This window comes from Dryas octopetala, chromosome 2 (genome assembly GCF_963921425.1).
Source record: "Dryas octopetala chromosome 2, drDryOcto1.1, whole genome shotgun sequence".
NCBI lineage: Eukaryota > Viridiplantae > Streptophyta > Magnoliopsida > Rosales > Rosaceae > Dryas > Dryas octopetala.
Window position 1 is genome coordinate 3,124,265 of NC_141367.1, and position 21,239 is coordinate 3,145,503.

The window sequence follows — 21,239 nt, forward strand, 5'->3', positions numbered from 1 at the left end:
ATTCATTTGTTATTTAGATTTTAGACATTATAAAATTAGGAATTTATGAATAATAGGATTAGGGTATTTTGGGGTTTCATTTGGGGTTTGGACTTTGGGGTTTAGGGTTTAGGGTTTAGGGTTTTTTGGGGTCAAATTTCAATTGGGGTTTGGTTGGGGTTTGAAGTTTTTTATTTTTATTACGTATGTTTTTAAATTTATAGTATATATTTTATACTTTATAGTTTATACTTTATACTTTATAACTTTATACAATTATACTCATAGTTAGTAGTTAACTAGTTACTAGTTACTAGTTACTAACTTACTATATAGTATATACTATAAATTTATAATAACTTATAAATACTAAACCATATAATTTATATGTTTTTCAAATTTTTATAGTATATAGTTAATACTTAATAGTTTATATGTTTTTTAATTTACATCATTAATTATATCCTAAACCTTAGGGTATAGCACTATAGCAATATAGCCTATACTCTATACTTCTATAATGTATTAATGTATATAGTATATACTTAATAGTTAATACTATATAGTCTATATTACTTTACTACTTTATACTTTTATAGTATATTAGACATTAGTAAATACTATATACTATTTAGTATATAGTATATAATATAAGTCATATAACTATATATTATTTATTATTTACTATTTACTATTTAGTATATACTATATTAGTATATTACATTATTACTATAATACTATATACCAAGTTATCAAATTACTACCAAGTCTACCAACTTACCAAAATACCAAGTACCAAGTACCAACTATGAATTATAAATTTATAGTATTAAATTATTAAAAGGATATAGTGATATACTAATATACATTATAAGGGAGGAAATTATTAATAGGATATGATATAGTGATATAGTATTAAATGATTAATAGTATAAATTTAATAGGATATAGTGATATACTAATATACATTATAATGTATATCACTAATATACATTATATAATTTATATAGTGATATACTAATATACATTATTAATAGGATACATATGTTTTATTATTAATTTTTAATAGGATATAGTGATATACTATAATACTAATATACATTATAAACTATATAGAATTATAGATTATAGTATATAGTTATATACTATATAGGGTTTATAATTTAGTATAATATTAGGGTTTAGGGTATTTTAGTATTTTTTACTTAGGGTATAGAATAGAAATGTATTTTATAAATTATATAGAAAGGTATTTTTTATTTAGGGTATAGTATAGAAATAATCAAATAAATGTATAAAAATTAATTTTTTAAAATTTTTTAAAAATGATATTCGGTATCGGTATACCGTCGGTATTATATTGCGTAAGCCGGTACCGTTACTGAAATAGCCGGTTCGGAATGAAGACTGAAACATCGGTATCGGTAACCGCAATTTTCGGTAATGGTCCACACAATTTGCGGTCGGTTGTCGGTAATTTTCGGTAATTCGGCATAAAATCCCAGCCCTAGTAATGTGTATGGACATGTCTCAAATAGATGACACATATAATGTGGATTTTTCCACCCCCAAAATCCCTATAATTTCAATTTTCCAACAATGAAAGGCAAATTAGAAAATTTCCATGTTAAATGAAAAATGTCCATTTTTTATGCTTTAAAGCAATTATTTATAAGTCAAGGCAATTTTTATAATTTATTACACTCAAGGGCTTAAGAGTTTCTTAAATTACTCAAAATAATGCAAATTTGATATATTACCTTCAAAGATTTAGACAACTAAATTTCATAACAGAAAGAACAATTTTCGAGCAAGTCATGCAGAATTATACCACGGATCAATCGACGTAGGAACCGATTCCTCACCAACTATAGCCAAGGAATAAAATTTCGGGTTTCGAGGAAATTTCGATGGAAATTTTGAATGAAACTTTACCATATGTTTATTTAACATATTATCTACTAAATTGATAAAAAATATTGAAGAAATCAATTTATATAGTAGGTTTTATGTGATATAAGGTGAATATAATGCGCGCTGGACCAAATACTGTTAAATAAAATTAGTATAATGAATAAACAAAATTAGTATATACTTTATACTGTATAATTTAATTATACACTAAAATCTAAACCCTAATACTCTATATATTTTATATACCCTAATACTCTATAATCTATACATTAAACCTTATATACTCTATATTTTTTAGAATATTAAGTTTTAAGCCCTTTAGGATATTTTTAATTATTTTTTTATATACAAATGTATTAAAGTTTAAGGTTTAAAATAACTAAACGAAATCTCAAAATTTTTTTTTCTTTCCAATTGCCCAAATGCCCTGAACCCCCCCTCCTTTTTTCTCTTTTTTATAATTTTTTTGAAAGCAATTTGACTATTTTGAGGTTATAGGAAATTAGTACTCATCAATACGAGTCCATAAAGTTTTTCGGTGAATTATTTGGAGTCTCAAGCTATTTTTGGTAAATTTCTGAAGTTGGATAAAATAGAAAATATGAAAATTTTGATAATTTCGATAAATTTCGGTAAATTTCGGTAAATTTCGATAAATTTTGGTAAATTTCGCCGAAATTTCGAAAATTTAAAAAATTTCGGCGAAATCTTCCCAAAAAATTATTAAACATGTGTTTCGATTTCGGCACCCTAAAAAAATGAAATTTAATACCTTGATTATAGCTGCAGTTGTCAATCAATTTTTTTTTTTCTACTTGAATCTTAATTTTTTGGGTTTATTACAATTTTTTATAGGATGTTTAAGTATATTTTAGATAATTTATCGATTTAAGATTTAATGTTAGCATTTTTATTGAGGATACATAATGTACCTGCAATGTTTTAACTGAGATGTAGTCTTTTTTTTTTTTTTAGATGTAGTTAATTACCATATATATGCAATATATTGTAGTTGTTCACTTGTTTTTAGCCAAGGTTAGCCTGAATCAAACTTTGGTATAGCCTAAACCCTAAACCCTAATCAAACTTTGGTCTGTTTGTGTATGAGTGCGAGGCGTGCCACCGTCAAGCCAAGTTTTGGCTTGATCAGAATAAGAATGTGGTTGGATTGAGTTATTGCACTTGAACTTATTATTATCAAATGATTGATCGGCCGAGTTAGGAACTGCTCTCGGCCTAGGTTATTTTCTACCTTGGGGGCTTGGCTTTGTAACAAACAATAAAAGAGCATGGATGAAATTGAGAACGTAAATAAGGCTTTTAAATCAATTGCAAGAAAAGTAAAAAACATCAAATATAAAGAGAATTGAAGAACGAAAACGTAAATAGTGCGGAAAATATAAAGTCAATTGTATTGAAATTGAATTGAAGAGCAAGAACAAAAACTAAAGTACTTGAAAGTAAATGGACAAGAAAACTAAATCGATACTAAGGCTTTGCAAAGGCATTAATAGAGCAAAAAACTAGAACAAAGACTATGGGGGACTAAATTAGGTAGACATGGTGTCTGAGTGTGTTGAATGTTAAATGTGTGTATCCTCTTTCTCGAATACCTCTATTTATAAGGGTTTGGACATCAATGGGCCATTACTTGGCCCATAATTCTCTCTAAACTCCTTGTATGGATGAGATTTGAACTCTCTTGAATTCAAGATTCAATTGGATTCTTGGTTGATTCTTACTTGATAATCACACGATCTTGTGCATTGATTACTGAGCAGAATCCTTTCCTAACTTGGACTCTTTACTTGAATGTTTTGGCTTCTTGGTCTAGTCCGGATACTTAGTCTTCAAGACTTTCCGAATTCTTTCCTTGGTAGGATTTGTATTGATCTTTCATTTAATTTATGAGTTCCTCTCAAAGCAAAGACTTCAACTTGGATTCTAATTGTGAGCGGAGTCTTAACTCGAAAGGGTGTTTCTAGGCAAATCCCATCATTGCAGACTGCTGCATTTGACAACTTATAATCTATCTACATTCTTTTCCCATTAGCTGCATTTAAGGTTTGGGTAGTCTTCGAAAAATATTTAGTTGGAACTAAGCCTTCTTGAAAGCAGTTTAAATCTGCTCCTGAGTCCATTAAGGCTATGGTTGAAAATTCATAATTTTGGTTTATCAAAATATTTATTTCAACAAACCATCTTTGGGAAAAGACCTTATCAATTTGGTTGATATAATTTAGGCTAGTCATGCCTTCATTTCACAAGTCAAAATCTCTTACCTTTTTCCCTTTGATTCGTTCTATCTCTTTGGAGGATTCATCTTCGAATCCTTGTTCTTCAAAGTGTTATGAGAGTTTGGACAACTCCAGGGCATTGACTCTTCCTTTTAGGTCTTTGATTTCTTCTTTAACCTGCTGCATTTCCCTCTTAAGATATGGGATTGTAGTTTCTTGACTGACTCTGTTTTTGGAAGCACTTAATCTTTCTAAAATGCTTTGGAAATTGTATGGTTCAATAGGGGAAGTGAAAGCATTTTCTTTTCTCTTTTGTGGTTCTTTAATTATTCCTAGATATTTTTTCTAGGGCAATTCTTTTTTGGGTAGGATCTTCTATTTTATCAATAAGGTCCAGGAGAAGGTTATCTTGGTTAGTTAAGACATTTACCTCCATACTCTTGATTCTTTTACAGATGCAATATGTCTCTGAGTCTTGACTGCTTGAACTTGTGACACTTTCTGGTTCACTATCTTCTAAACCTAACACCTCTTCATTAGAGGAGCTTTCTGAATTTAGAAGGATACTGAGATGTTCTTCTTTTAGATCTTCATCGATTTGTAGAGAGTTAACTTTATCTTTGACCCTGCCATCATTTTTATAATGCCTAATTTTTCCACATTTACAACAAGTTGGTGGCTTTTTATTTTTAAACCTTGTAGATTTAATTTTTGAAAACCTTTTATTTTTCTTCTTAAGAAATGTATCATTTTTAAAATCATCTTTCCAGGTTTGCTTACACCTTGGATACTTCCTATAGGTTTTTCCTCCTGATTTTCTTTTCAAGTTTTTTGGGATTTTGGAAAACCCAAATTGCTCGCAAAAATCTCCCATTTCTTTTCCCCTAGAGGACTTTTCCTTTTCTAATTGTTTTTTGAGCTTCATGTCTGTACATAAAGCTAGACCCTCAGCACAAATTTCCGAGATTAACCTTCCAAAAGTAATATGTCTATAAGGAATCCTTTCTCCATTTTTTTGTTTTAAACCTGTTTCTAACCTTTTCGGCAAATAAAGAGGGACCAGACACAAACTTTTCCTTCCAGAATTCTTGATGGCAATCATCTATGGTAAAAACCTTGGCAAGAAAAACATCTTTGTACCATCTAAACTGGGACAAAGTGGAACATTTTAGGTTCATCAGAACTTCTCTAGACCTGTCATGTTGCAGATCTATTGTTCCTACAAAATGAAGTGTAATAGTGTAAACCAAAGTGTTTACCCCATAAAGGATCTCATTCTAGTTTCTTCTTTTAAGAAATCCCCCCAACCTCTTAATTGACCTGAGAATCCCGTGACGATGGCTGAAGCCACCTGGCTATCTAAATTACCTGCAGCTTTACCTGTTGCAGCATACATCAAGATATGGCGAATAGTATCAACTATTTGGTATTCAGTTCGGCCATCAATATTCCATTCAACTATAGACCCATCGTCAAATCTTGCTGTGTCATAGTGAAAGTTTTCTTCGAATCCCATATCAACAGGTGTTGGCCTGTAATAATAATTTCGGGCAGGGGCCATAGGTATTGGGTTTCTTTTAAAAGATATTTTGTTTACTTGGGGATGAGATTCTTCTGGCTGGTTTAAGAAGATTTGCTGTAAATCTTCTATTTCTGATTCTTCTTTAGATAAGACATTAACAATTGGTCCCTTTTTTATATCTAATTTAGACAGCCTTTCAACTATCTCTTCCATTACATCTTTCTGTTGAGTGATTGGTCCTTTCATTTTGTAGTTTTCTAATTTAGGTGGTGGTTTGAACATTACTCCCTGGGGTTGGTTAAGGGATTTTGAACTTTCTACCTTGAAAGTAATTTCTTTGGGGTTTAATTTTTTAATTGAATCCTCTATCCTGGAGGTTTGGGTTCCTAAGGATTGTAGATACAAATTAGTGTAATTTCCTTGAGACAAAACATTTGGAGAATGTTCTGTAGTAACTTTGTCAACTCTTGACAATTGATCAACTTTAAATGGAGAAGTTGTTCCTCCATTAACATCTAAGGCTTCTGCTAGTGGGTGGATTGACCTTACCGTCTTTCCCTTTTTTGTCATGTAATTCTTGAAGGGACTTTCTAAAGTATTAATGACTTTCTCATATTCTTATAACTTGTTTCTTCTAGCGAATCCTTCGAACCAAGCAAAGAAAGCTATATGCCTTCTGTGTCTTGTTATATTAGCATTGTAGGCTCTATGTAAAACTTCTTTTTGTTTTGAGCAAAAGGTTTGCTCAAACCATTCTCTTTTAGAAGTATTCTTTTGACTCATAAATTCTTGTTGTAAGAGTTCATGGTCAATTTCCAAGGGGTGTTCTATTTGTAAGACATTAACATAGAGGTCTCCTTCTATGTATGAGAAAGTTGGAGATTGAGGTCTCTTGACTTGGTTTGGACGAGTTTCTGTATTTTCAGACTTTGGTGTCTCCACTCTATACCATGGTTGGTTAACCTGATTTTTTGACTGTGTTACTCCCCCCATGATTATTTTATTATGTTCTGTTTCTGCCAGAAAGGAATTTCTAGCACTAGTGGGTCTAGAAGACTCACCTCGTGAACTGATGCTTGTTCTTCCAATTCTTGTTGACCTATTAGAGGAAAATCTAATTTCAACATCACCATCCTGGTGTTCTATGATTTGTTCGACATCTTGGTTTTCTAAAGGTCTAATGGGCACTTGGTTCTGAAGTGTCCATCTTTCAAGAAGGGAGATTTCATTCCACATAATGGTTTTAGGTACGACTACATTAGTCTTTCCTAAGTTTGCCTGAAACAATGTGGTCTTACATTTGGATTCTAGGTTATGAGCTTCAGGGCACAAAGTATTCATGGTCTTGTAGTAAATCCGATAAACTACCGCCATATTTTGTGAACCTGGAATCATATCAAATCCTTGGGTTTGGATATTCAAAGTTAAAGCCTTTAAGGCTCCTTCATCTGCAAGAGATATTGAGAAATTTGGGAAACAATTAATGAAAATTGGCCCATCGCATAGAGAAGATTCAACCACACCTAAGAGGGAATCAGAAAACATATTGTGTCTACAGTCTCTAACACAAATGAGAACAAAAGTCTTAAGTCCAGTTCTTGTTAAAGGTTTTACAGCAACCTGTACTAATCCTATATGTAGATATTGAAAATCTCTTTTTTAATGCTCCTTAAGCATTTATGGTGAAAACAACTGAAAATTTTCATGAGCATCAGAAATAGCAACAGTTCTTTCACAGGTTTTAATAACATAATCGCTTTTAAAAGAAAATGATTCTTTTCTATAAATATCATAAATTGGAACTTTAGGGATTTTCCAGTTCTATAAATGTTTTTCATAGTCTTTCATTACTACGTACTTCTTCAGTATTTTTTATCCTCATGACTTCACTGGATCCACATCCATCAGACTTACGAGATAGTGACCTAAACAAATTTGCCATTTTAAAACAGATTGATTTTTTACGAAATGTCAACATGAACAATAGTGATCTACGTCCTCAACTCCTTACCTTGGCTAAACGGACTCCCACCCACTGCTACTAGTAAGTAAAACAATCAAGCTGGAATTAAAAGAGCAAAGTGTTGTCGATCAATGTTTGTAATCGGTGGATTAAGACCACTCCAGGGACTATGATTACCAACTACCTTTTAACTGGCTCTGATACCATTTCATCATAGGATTAATCTCTTTTGTATTTATGCTATATCCTATGTAGGTTACAGAAGCAGGAATTAAAGGTTCCATTATAAAATTTCAATTTATTCAAGAACCCCATGTTAAATACATCAATATCATCAAAGACAAAATCAAAGGAAAAGAAAGGTTTCTCTTTTCCTTAAAAGAAGAAGTCCAGTATAAACATATTGAACAAACTCTTAATACTCCTCAAGCCCAGAATCAGGTAAAGACAATTGAAGAAATCTTAAAAAGGTAAGTATGTGCTGATTTACCTAATGCTTTTTAAAACAGGAAACAGCACATAGTTGCATTGCCTTATGAGCCAAATTTTAAGGAGTCCCAGATTCCTACCAAGGCAAGGCCTATTCAAATGAATAGTAACCATTTGGAGTTATGTAAAACAGAGAGAAATGATCTCTTAAAGAAAGGGCTAATCATGAAGAGTTCTTCTCCTTAGAGTTGTCCTAGCTTTTATGTTGAAAAGGCCGCAGAGATCGAAAAAGGAGTTCCCAGGTTATTAATCAATTACAAGCCTCTTAACAAAATCCTTAGGTGGATCATGTATCCTTTACCAAACAAAAGGGACTTATTAAGTAGGTTATGTAATTCTACTATTTTCTCAAAGTTTGATATGAAATATGCATACTTGCAAACCCAGATTAAAGATGAAAGATATAAAACTGCATTTACAGTTCCTTTTGGTCATTACGAATGGAATGTAATGCCATTTGGGCTAAAGAATGCCCTATCAGAATTCCAAAATATCATGAATGAAATTTTTAACCCTTACTCCTCATTTACTATTGTTTACATTGATGATGTTTTGGTCTACTCAAATTCTTTTGAACAACATGTTAAACATTTGAAGATATTCCAAAAAATTATTATGGACGTTGGTCTGGTAATCTCTGCCAAAAAAATGAAGATTTTTCAGGTAAAGATTAGGTGAAACACCCCGAACCTCGGGCCCATGAAAATACTGAACATCAAACTGTTAAATCTGTTTTCTCTTACTTTTGAGCCATGCACAACAACGTAAGTAAATATAATTCTGTCAAAAACATTTTAAACAAACCACTTAGTAAAAACAATTAAATAAATCTCTCTGGATCCCACTGCATCGTCTTCTCCCCACTGCTTTCTCAGCCTGCTTAACCTGCAAAAACACAAATCATACACCACATCCATGGTGTACCAGGTTATACGACAAACCCGGTAAGCTCACTAGAGCTCGTATGAGTGAAGTGACATAATAATTGTCCTCAATAATTTTCTCAATCCCCAAACTCAAAAACAATCCACAAAATATCCATAATTACTTAATCACAAAACATTCCACCACCAATCATCCATCCAATTTCACTCACGACGCTCTTTGAAACCCTCCAACTTTAAAACTATTTCTCAAATCCATTTTTAAGTCATCTCAAATCTGTGGTTCGAACTCTGAAGATTAAATAGTATTTTCAAGTTGTAAAACTGTTAAAATAACTGAAATAAAAACACAAAACTCTACTGAAACTGTCATTTAAAATATTTACTGTTGTAATTTCATTTCTCAAAATGCTCCACAAACTGAAATCTCACGCCACACTAGTACCCGGGAAACTGCTGGTCATACACTGCCGAGTCATCTCTAGGCAAGTGCAGAGCAAATATACACCTGTGCTGGTCATACACCGCCGAGTCATCTCTAGGCGAGTGCAGAGCAATTATGTACCTGCTGAAGGGGGTACTAATATGACGGTTTAAAACTGCTCATTTATCTTCATAAAATTCGTAACTCAAATCAATATTTCTAATTCAAGACTCATGATAACCAAATAATAAAATCATAATTTAAGAAAGCACTTCCAAATCACAGATCCAATTCAACCTCTATTATCTTTCAAACAAATTCAATAACCACATAAATAAATCATGAATTTAGAAAAGCATTTGCAAAATAAAGTCCACTCACAGTCTACCCTGAACTATACTGAAACCTTTCTGAAATTGATCCCTACTCACGACCCTTCCTCACTTGTTTTTCATTCCTACTCACAGTCTATTGTATGATAATTGCTAAATCCTCACTTAATCCCTTAGTCTCAATTTTCGTCAATTCCTTCTCATGGTCTGAACCCTATACTGGGCTTTCTTTAACATAAAGCATCAACTCACACAAAACCGACGATTTATTAACGGTACTCTACATTAAAAGACCGATACGTTTCACTCACAATTTATCTACGTAAAAGACAGAAATATCCTTCACGGTGCCATTGCTCGGATACCAAATCCGGCAGCATAACGGCATCGTGAATGAGATTTCCCGAGCCCATGTACCTGTTAAGACCAGACAACCAACATTTAAATATTCAGAGTTCACAACTTCCGTTCAACGACCGAAATGGACGGTAACCACCACGCACGGTGGCTGCCCAGCCCTAACAACACACAAACACTCACCAATATGCAAACAAACCCTAGAATTGGCCTTTAGATGTCCTGGGGAGGCTGATTGACAAGGAAAAATCACCCGACCCGCCGCCACAAGTGGCGGAGCCGACAGTGGCAGCGGCGGCACAAACTTAAAAATACCCAAATTCAACTCCAAACAATCCTAATCATATAATTGAACCTTTAATTGCACAAAAACAACATGAATTTGAGTCCAATTTCAAGATATTCGAAAATAACATAAACCATAAAATCGAATTTCTAAAATCTTAAAATTGAACATCAACACCTTAGGGGAAAGATTACCCGTACCTAGAGGATCGATTTTGTCAACTGGATCGATGGCCAATTTTCGCCGGAAACGCCGGAATCGGCGGCGGAAGCCGGCAGCTGGCTTGGCTTCCCGAGCTCATTGCTCCGTCGTGGAGCCTCGTATGGACGAACGGAGACCATGGTTGAACTCACCATGACGAGGGCAACAAAGCCCAGTAGGTCCGGCCATCCAATTTCTGCCGAAACAGTGGAATCGCGGTGGTGCAGCCGCAACCCTTGTGGCGTCGAATCGTCGTCGTGGAGCGTCACCGTCGTGAGGGAAGGTCATGGGCAGACTCGACGTGGCCTGGGGAAGAGAACCCAGGTGGTCCGGCGCCACAACTTCGTCGAAAAACACATATCGCCGGCGGGGTGGCTCGGCCCTATTTTGTGTCGTTTCTCCGTCGTGGGTGATCGGCCGGTGGAATGGAGTCCATAGGGAGAGAGAGGGGATGGAGGCGATGGCGGCAGGCTAAAACCCGAGCCCAGCCGCCGTCGGACACGCCGTCACGCGCCGGTGACAGGCGCGGCGAGGGTGAGGGGCGAGAGAGACTGGCACGGGGGGAGAGGAGAGAGAGAGTGCGGGGAGAGAGATGTAAATAATGAAAGAGAGAATATTCTAGAAAGAGGGAGAAACTTCTAGAAAAATTAAATTTTTAAACCCAATTTGTCCATTTTACGAAATTGCCCCTCGCTTCAAACACCCATATCTTTTAAACCGTAACTCCGATTGACGCGTGCCGCGTGTCTACGAACTCGTGGACTCGAGACCTTTTCAACGTGCCTAAAGTCAAAGACGAAAGTCCATTATTTTTAAAAGTCAACTTTGGGTCGGGTCGTTACAACCTTCCCCCCTTACAAAAATTTCGTCCTCGAAATTTAGCATATATCGTAACAAAAAAGTGATGCCCAAACTCGTATCTCCTATCAACCTCGCTGATCCCTCTATTGACCACGTGCCAACGTGATTTGTTCAAGTCTCACCATGCTTCCGCTGCGCCACTCTGATTGACTCTCTGGTCTCTTATTAATAAACTTACTCAACCTTCCAACTTTTCTAACTTCAAATCTCATACTAAGTCTCAAACTTCCAACTTTCCTGAACTTGCTGAGGAGCAGAGAGACGATGACAGTGCATGGGACATTTCTCAAAACTTTCTCAAACATTTTCATGACTCAAATAAAATACATTTCTGGAATCACTTGAAAATCATTTTATTTCTCAAACTGGTTTCTCAAACCTTCTGTAACATCAACATTAAACATTCCTCACCCGGGCAATGTGGGATCACTCACTTCTCCTCACCTGGTAGCTCGCCACTGCCTCGCGCAGCCGCCTACTCAGGGTCTTGGTCCCTGGGTCTTGCAATCCACACCCTAATTGAAACACCCCGAACCTCGGGCCCATGAAAATACTGAACATCAAACTGTTAAATCTGTTTTCTCTTACTTTTGAGCCATGCACAACAACGTAAGTAAATATAATTCTGTCAAAAACATTTTAAACAAACCACTTAGTAAAAACAATTAAATAAATCTCTTTGGATCCCACTGCATCGTCTTCTCCCCACTGCTTTCTCAGCCTGCTTAACCTGCAAAAACACAAATCATACACCACATCCATGGTGTACAAGGTTATACGACAAACCCGGTAAGCTCACTAGAGCTCGTATGAGTGAAGTGACATAATAATTGTCCTCAATAATTTTCTCAATCCTCAAACTCAAAAACAATCCACAAAATATCCATAATTACTTAATCACAAAACATTCCACCACCAATCATCCATCCAATTTCACTCACGACGCTCTTTGAAACCCTCCAACTTTAAAACTATTTCTCAAATCCATTTTTAAGTCATCTCAAATTTGTGGTTCGAACTCTGAAGATTAAATAGTATTTTCAAGTTGTAAAACTGTTAAAATAACTGAAATAAAAACACAAAACTCTACTGAAACTGTCATTTAAAATATTTACTGTTGTAATTTCATTTCTCAAAATGCTCCACAAACTGAAATCTCACGCCACACTAGTACCCGGGAAACTGCTGGTCATACACTGCCGAGTCATCTCTAGGCAAGTGCAGAGCAAATATACACCTGTGCTGGTCATACACCGCCGAGTCATCTCTAGGCGAGTGCAGAGCAATTATGTACCTGTGCTGGTCATACACCGCCGAGTCATCTCTAGGCGAGTGCAGAGCAATTATGTACCTATGCTGGTCATACACCGCCGAGTCATCTCTAGGCGAGTGCAGAGCAAATATACACCTGTGCTGGTCATACACCGCCGAGTCATCTCTAGGCGAGTGCAAAGCAATTATGTACCTATGCTGGTCATACACCGCCGAGTCATCTCTAGGCGAGTGCAGAGCAATTATGTACCTGCTGAAGGGGGTACTAATATGACGGTTTAAAGTTGCTCATTTATCTTCATAAAATTCGTAACTCAAATCAATATTTCTAATTCAAGACTCATGATAACCAAATAATAAATCCATAATTTAAGAAAGCACTTCCAAATCACAGATCCAATTCAACCTCTATTATCTCTCAAACAAATTCAATAACCACATAAATAAATCATGAATTTAGAAAAGCATTTGCAAAATAAAGTCCACTCACAGTCTACCCTGAACTATACTGAAACCTTTCTGAAATTGATCCCTTCTCACGACCCTTCCTCACTTGTTTTTCATTCCTACTCACAGTCTATTGTATGATAATTGCTAAATCCTCACTTAATCCCTTAGTCTCAATTTTCGTCAATTCCTTCTCATGGTCTGAACCCTATACTGGGCTTCCTTTAACATAAAGCATCAACTCACACAAAACCGACGATTTATTAACGGTACTCTACATTAAAAGACCGATACGTTTCACTCACAATTTATCTACGTAAAAGACAGAAATATCCTTCACGGTGCCATTGCTCGGATACCAAATCCGGCAGCATAACGACATCGTGAATGAGATTTCTCGAGCCCATGTACCTGTTAAGACCAGACAACCAACATTTAAATATTCAGAGTTCACAACTTCCGTTCAACGGCCGAAATGGACGGTAACCACAACGCACGGTGGCTGCCCAGCCCTAACAACACACAAACACTCACCAATATGCAAACAAACCCTAGAATTGGCCTTTAGATGTCCTGGGGAGGCTGATTGACAAGGAAAAATCACCCGACCCGCCGCCACAAGTGGCGGAGCCGACAGTGGCAGCGGCGGCACAAACTTAAAAATACCCAAATTCAACTCCAAACAAACCTAATCATATAATTGAACCTTTAATTGCACAAAAACAACACGAATTTGAGTCCAATTTCAAGATATTCGAAAATAACATAAACCATAAAATTGAATTTCTAAAATCTTAAAATTGAACATCAACACCTTAGGGGAAAGATTACCCGTACCTAGAGGATCGATTTTGTCAACTGGATCGATGGCCAATTTTCGCCGGAAACGCCGGAATCGGCGGCGGAAGCCGGCGGCTGGCTTGGCTTCCCGAGCTCATTGCTCCGTCGTGGAGCCTCGTATGGACGAACGGAGACCATGGTTGAACTCACCATGACGAGGGCAACAAAGCCCAGTAGGTCCGGCCATCCAATTTCTGCCGGAACAGTGGAATCGCGGTGGTGCAGCCGCAACCCTTGTGGCGTCGAATCGTCGTCGTGGAGCGTCACCGTCGTGAGGGAAGGTCATGGGCAGACTCGCCGTGGCCTGGGGAAGAGAACCTAGGTGGTCCGGCGCCACAACTTCGTCGAAAAACACAGATCGCCGGCGGGGTGGCTCAGCCCTATTTTGTGTCGTTTCTCCGTCGTGGGTGATCGGTTGGTGGAATGGAGTCCATAGGGAGAGAGAGGGGATGGAGGCGATGGCGGCAGGCTAAAACCCGAGCCCAGCCGCCGTCGGACACGCCGTCACGCGCCGGTGACAGGCGCGGCGAGGGTGAGGGGCGAGAGAGACTGGCACGGGGGGAGAGGAGAGAGAGAGTGCGGGGAGAGAGATGTAAATAATGAGAGAGAGAATATTCTAGAAAGAGGGAGAAACTTCTAGAAAAATTAAATTTTTAAACCCAATTTGTCCATTTTACGAAATTGCCCCTTGCTTCAAACATCCATATCTTTTAAACCGTAACTCCGATTGACGCGTGCCGCGTGTCTACGAACTCGTGGACTCGAGACCTTTTCAACGTGCCTAAAGTCAAAGACGAAAGTCCATTATTTTTAAAAGTCAACTTTGGGTCGGGTCGTTACATTAGGTTCTTAGGCCATAATATCTTTCATGGCACTATAATTCCCATTGACAGGGCAATTGTTTTTGCGGAAAAATTCCCTGATGAGCTTAAAGAGAAAACTCAGCTCCAAAGATTCTTAGGAAGCCTGAATTACATAGTAGACTTCTATCAAAACTTGGCTAAAGACAACAAGTTGGTACAGCAGAGACTGAAGAAAAATCCTTTACCATGGTCACAAGAGCACACAATGGCAGTTAAAAGGCTTAAGGCCAAAGCCAAGGAACTTCTATGTCTTTCCATACCTATCCCTGAAGCTTTTAAGGTAGTAGAAACTGATGCCTTAGAACAAGGGTATGGTGGAATCCTTAAACAAAGGATTAATGGTAAGAAAAAACTGGTAAGATTTACTTCTGGTAATTGGAAACAAGCCTAGCAAAATTACTCAACAATTAAGAAAGAAATCTTTGCTATTGTTCTCTGTGTAACTAAATTTGAAAGTGACCTCCTAAATCAACCATTTTTAATAAGGGTAGATTGTAAGGTAGCTAAAGATGTTTTAACTAAAGATGTTAAAAATATAGCTTCTAAACAAATATTTGCTAGATGACAGACCATATTATCTGTTTTTGACTTACAAATTGAATATATAAAAGAAGAAAATAATTATCTCCCAGATTTCCTGACTCGTGAATTTTTACAGGGGAATGATAAGCAAGATGAACAAAACACCTCCACCATCGCGGCATCACAACAACCAAACCAGGGACCACAGGTCCCCTAGAAAGAAAAAGTGAACAAATAGCAGAAGAAGAGGAACCTAAAAGGTCTCCTTACCTACCTGCAATGGAAATCCCTCTTGGACCCATTGAAGACATTCATGTAGAATCAAATCCAGCTGAAGTAGCTATGATGTACTTGATCCATTGAAGACATTTATGCAGAATCAAATCCAGCTGAAGTAGCTATGATGTACTTGATAGGCCATTTGCACCCTAAATTTGAGGGTAAAAACTAGTTCTACTGTGAATCCATCTTAGTTGAGACTGGATCAGTTAAAATAACCCACAATTACATAAATGATTCTAAAAGGATCATTGGATTCTCCCAGATGTACATCTTAAAGGTGCTTTTATGGAAAGATTAGGGTCTCAACCCAATGTCTAAAAGACGTTTCAGAAACCCAAAACTATTTCCAAACTTGTACAGTTATTTTGATTACCAACATGCATGGGAAAATACTTTGGTTTACACTATTACTCTTCATTTTGTAGGAACAATAGATCTGCAACATGACAGGTCTAGAGAAGTTCTGATGAACCTAAAATGTTCCACTTAGTCTCAGTTTAGATGGTACAAAGATGTTTTTCTTGCCTCAAACTAGGCCAGAATTATTTCACTTGCTTGAAATTAATATTTGTCCTCACTTATTACATTAATCGGGCCGATATATATATATATATTTCATTTTGATAACGATTCCGATCGAAAAATCAATCGAAATTTATTTGAGCCAAAGTTGATTTAAATGAATTTTTTAACCAATCTGATTAACATTATAAAATCAATTGGAACATCCCATCATGAGGTCGACCATCATTTCTAAAAGGGATTAATGTCATTTTGCTCCCCAGACTATTACACATGTATCAGTTTGCTCCCCAGACTTCTAATTTGAAAAATTAAGGACCCTGACTTTTTCAATTTTGCCAATTAAGGTTATTCCGTCATTTTATACATTTTTCATCTAAAATGTCGAGATGATCAAGCAAAATTTAGCAAGAAATAAAAGAGGAAAAATGATGCATGAGGAAAAAATGATAAGATCTAATTGGAAGGGACCATTTTGCCCTCAAAGATTTGGATAAAAAATGTGTAAATTGACAAAAGAACCTCAATTAGCAAAATTGAAAAAGTCAGAGTCCTTAATTTTCCAAATTAGAAGTCTGGGGAGCAAACTGATACAAGTGTAATAGTCGGGGGAGCAAAATGGTATTAATCCCTTTCTAAAATCAATTGGACCAAAACAAAATTGATCAACTCAAAATCGATCGAAATTTATTTCTATCAGGCTGCTTGTCTCTTTTAATTGTCAAACAGAATTTATTTGATACCCAAGACATTGAGTGGAATAAATTCGATCCGAAGAAAATTTCTACCAAGTCGATCAGAATAAATCCTATCAGACTAAAATTGGCAAGTTTGATCGAAATGTTTCACTCACTCCATATACCCGCCCGACCACTCATTTGACAAGACCACCCACGGATTCCACCCTAAAATCCAGAGTGGTCTTGTGGGATCCAAAGTCAAGGAAAAATCCTATCGAAAATTCGGTAAAACTTCCCCTGAACTTGGACTAACTCAAAAATTTATAAACCTGTAAATAACACTTCTAAAATTCAACAACCACTGTCTTAGACCCACTCACAATGCCAAAACAATAAATTCTTATTCACCAAAGCACATGATAATTAGAGCGTAACTAAACTTCCTTTACAATATAAAAGTTAATTCCTCAACTTAAGAGAAATGGCGCCGAAGATCTGAAAGTCATGCATCGACGTGATACGGCCCAACCTCAGTGATCTATAATACCTGGGGGGAAACGTTATAAACAAAATAAAGAAAATGTGAGATAACTCTTAGTGAGTGGACAAAATATAGAAACAAAGCATTTAAGTTATTCATCCTTTCAAATTGCTTTAAAATCAAATCTCCTCTAAGACCTCACGTCACTCTTTGAAATCTCCTAGTTTTGAAACGCTTTCATAAAATATTCAAGGCTTCTAACACAACAAAATAAAACAACTGAAATATAAATTAATTTTATTCAGGAAAATCAAACACTAATAATTTGAATAAACTCTAGATGTGAGGTAAATAATCAAAATAAAACCCTTTGATACATTTTAAAAATATTCACACCAAATCAGTTACCCACAAAGTCTGTCATACATGCGCAGAGCCGAGAATCTGTCATATGCATGCAAAGCCAGAAATCCTGTCTTACGTGCATGTAGAGCCACTCCCAAAGGGCTAAGCATCACGACACACAGCCCAAAACCTAATGTGTGTGCTGTAATGGGTCCCAAAGACGCATCGAATCCGATAACCTGGAAAGTACTGAGAAGGTGGTTTGAAACTATTTCCAAAATCAAACAAAATTTCTTTTTCTACCGATAGAAAAATATCCTTATAACATTCTCATAACTTAAATCCTCAAACCAGAATGCATAACCACAATTAGTAAAATAGCCCTCAATAAATAAATTTCAAAATACACAAAACCAATCAAATCTTTTTGACCATAACCAAAGTATGAAATAAACCGTGTGCGTAAAATAAGAGTTAGAATTCCTTCCAAAACCCATTAACTCGATCAAATAAATTAATATGTAACTGTATGTTTTAAACTTATTCATGAAAATATTTGAAATTCAAATCCAACACCATCTACCATATTTCAAACCGGATTCAAGATAATAACATAATTCAATCAATGTAACTTCAATAAATTTATTTGAAAACCAAAGTTCACTCACAAACTCTTTGAATTAAAACCATGCTGGATTAAATCAAGAAAATAATTAAATTATAAAATGTGCAAAACATTTCGGAAACCAAAAGTTTGCTCACAGTATTTGCCGAGTTATGCTCAACCTTTTTATTTTTTGGATTTGTTTCCATATCACAAACCCTCACTTGTTTGCCACTAACGGTAATCAAGAGACGAAGCTCCATCAACCTAATTCAAAAGTATCGCTCATTAGATATGCCAAACATTAATCCCACTCTAGAATTAATGCAACTAGTATAAATTAAACCAAATGAGTCAAACCCGTATCGAAAACTTACCTAAACCACTTTTTCAATTAGATTCCATGTTTGGTAACTGATCGATCATATATTCGAGCTTTTCAAACATCCTTAATTCACAAATAACAACCAACCATCAGTCTAACTCAATTACAGTCGATCCACTCATAAAACAAAAATATCCCAAATTAGACGGATACGAATTATACCTTTCTCGCGTGTTATAACCTTCGCGACTCGGTCACCTAATTAATCCAAAAACCAAACAATAACTGTAAATCAATCTCCGATTAACCTTAATTATCCAACTCACTTCACTCTTAATCTAAATCACCAAATCAATTACGTAAAAGAAAGTTACAGTTTATACCTTAGCCGGTGCTTATCCGGGAGTCGGTTCCATATCGCTAAGACGTGCGTTCAAGATTCGATTTCCGATTCGAATTCTCCATCAGCTTTCAATCCACCTAAAAATCAACCAGGTCATTAGGAATCTAAAAATAGTCCTAGGAGGTGGGAGAGGGTCGAAACCTGCTCAAAACCACTCCAGTCGCCGCCACGCGCGGTGGTCCCGCGGTGGCTGCCGGCAGTGAATAGTGGCCGTTTCCCAAACTTTTCAGATGCTCGAAACAAATATAAGAATATGTAGATAACGACGATAGGAGCAACTTTTATACCTTGGTCGACCTCAAAAGGTGGCTGGAAATGGCCGGAACACACCTTGCATTTGCAGCACCTTTGGTGGCTTTAATGGCAACTCTCAGAATACTGAATTAAAACATAAATGGTGACCTGGAACTGGAAGTCCATGAAGAGAGAAGAAGATCCATGCCAAGAACTCCATGAATGGTGGCCGAAGTCGTTGGAAATCGGCAAAAAAATGTCATTGGGGGCGTCACCTTTCGACCTTCGATTCGCTCAGAAAAGAGTGAGACAAGGGACGTGTGATATACCAAAAGAAAGAGGAAGTCGATACGAAGCCATAGCCACCAAGATTGCGTCAATCGGACGTCGTACGAAGAAATTTGGGCCGGTCAAATTTGGGAGGGTGATGGTCAAAACGGGAGGAATTTTCTGGAGAGTGAGGGGCAGCTGCCTGCGCGAGAGAGAAGGGGTCAGCTGGGTTTTAAAATGGCTGATCGACAAATTACCATAATGCCCTCTAACTTCAAACGCCCATAATTTTGTCTATGTAACTCCGAATCGCGATCCGTTTTTGCTTAGACGTTCGTGAGCACAAGCACTTCCAACCATGCATAGATAGTAATTTTTAAAATTACTTTTCAATAAAACCCCTTTGGAAACCCAAAATTTTTTTGTTAAGGGCATAACCGTCCACATCTTAATCAATTCACCAATAATGGATCCGAGGTCCGAAAAAATGTTCCGTAAATTCCTATGGGTTCCTCTTGTCTTGTACTATTTTCCTATCTTTCAAGTTCAAACTTTGAGTCTCTGAAACTTATTCAACTTAATTTAAAATGCTTCAAAATATTTCCCAATAAATCCTTCATGACTTAAATTTAATCACCAAAAATCATTTTAATCACAATTAAATCTCTATAAACTCCAAAACTTATTATTATCTCCCAATTAATTTACCAAAAAAATAATAAATTTTTTTTCTTTTTTTTTTGGGTCCCACAACTTAACTTTCCCTCTTGGTTTTTAGGTCCACAACCAATAAAATTTTAAATTCTTAAAGAAATTTGGGTCAGGTTGTTACATCATGTCACTTGGAATTCTTTTTACTTTAATATACACATAATGAATAAAATTTTAAATTCTTAATGAAATTTGGGTTAGGTTGTTACATCATGTCACTTGGAATTTTTTTGACTTTAATATACACATAAGGATGTATATATGGGCTTAACTTTTGAAATGGGCGATAGATACTTGCGACCTTCTTTCTTTCTTTTTCTCTTTGGTCAAATCAACCAATATACATATATATATATATATGTATATGTATTAGCAAACTGGCTGACTTCAGTCACTTAATTTAATTATTTTGATCCCATATATTTGACAATTTTACTTGGACTAATATATGCATATACATATATACCGCTACATATGTATCCAAATCTTGCATGTACCCAGCTGCCCGACTACTCAAAGAAAAAAAAAGGCTGCCCAACAACATTGAAGAACAAAGGCTGCTCGACCTCCTCCACTGCACTTCTCATTTTTTCCTTGCATATATATAAAGCTGCCCGACAATATAACCACCTTTAATTTTTACATCAAAAAACCAACCAATGCATATGTACTCCAAGGACCCAATTTTCTTCCTCTCCAGGCCGACATTAACTATTGATTGAAAACAAGCTTGGTCGGTGCAGCCATCAAAGAACCCACAGCCATTATCTTGGCTATACTATGAAGATGTTGGATTCTTTCTAGATTGAAATGAATCCACACACCTAAATAAATTTAAACTTGGCTGGAATCTCTTTCTGAGCAACGCATTACCCATCCTTACGAGGCTGCTGATCACATTCAAAATTTCACCCACTAGCTGTTTGATTGTTTTGCCAGAGCCAAGGCTATTGAATTTTTCCAAAAAACTCAATGGTAATATAGCCAAT

The 21,239-nt window shown here is 36.1% G+C and overlaps 1 long non-coding RNA gene across 5 annotated transcripts; it reads right to left on the bottom strand.

Annotated features, from left to right (window-relative positions):
* Positions 1-17,227: 17,227 nt before the first annotated feature.
* Positions 17,228-19,756, bottom strand: LOC147292518 (uncharacterized). Of its 5 annotated transcripts, none has more exons than XR_015120613.1 (6): positions 19,323-19,756; positions 19,016-19,112; positions 18,855-18,890; positions 18,685-18,755; positions 17,840-18,574; positions 17,228-17,424 (listed from the first exon to the last, which is right to left on the bottom strand). It is a non-coding gene; the product is annotated as an uncharacterized LOC147292518 (long non-coding RNA). The 5 variants fall into 5 exon arrangements; XR_015120612.1 differs by having other exon boundaries at positions 17,785-18,574; XR_015120611.1 differs by having other exon boundaries at positions 17,771-18,574.
* Between the last annotated feature and the right edge of the window lie 1,483 nt (positions 19,757-21,239).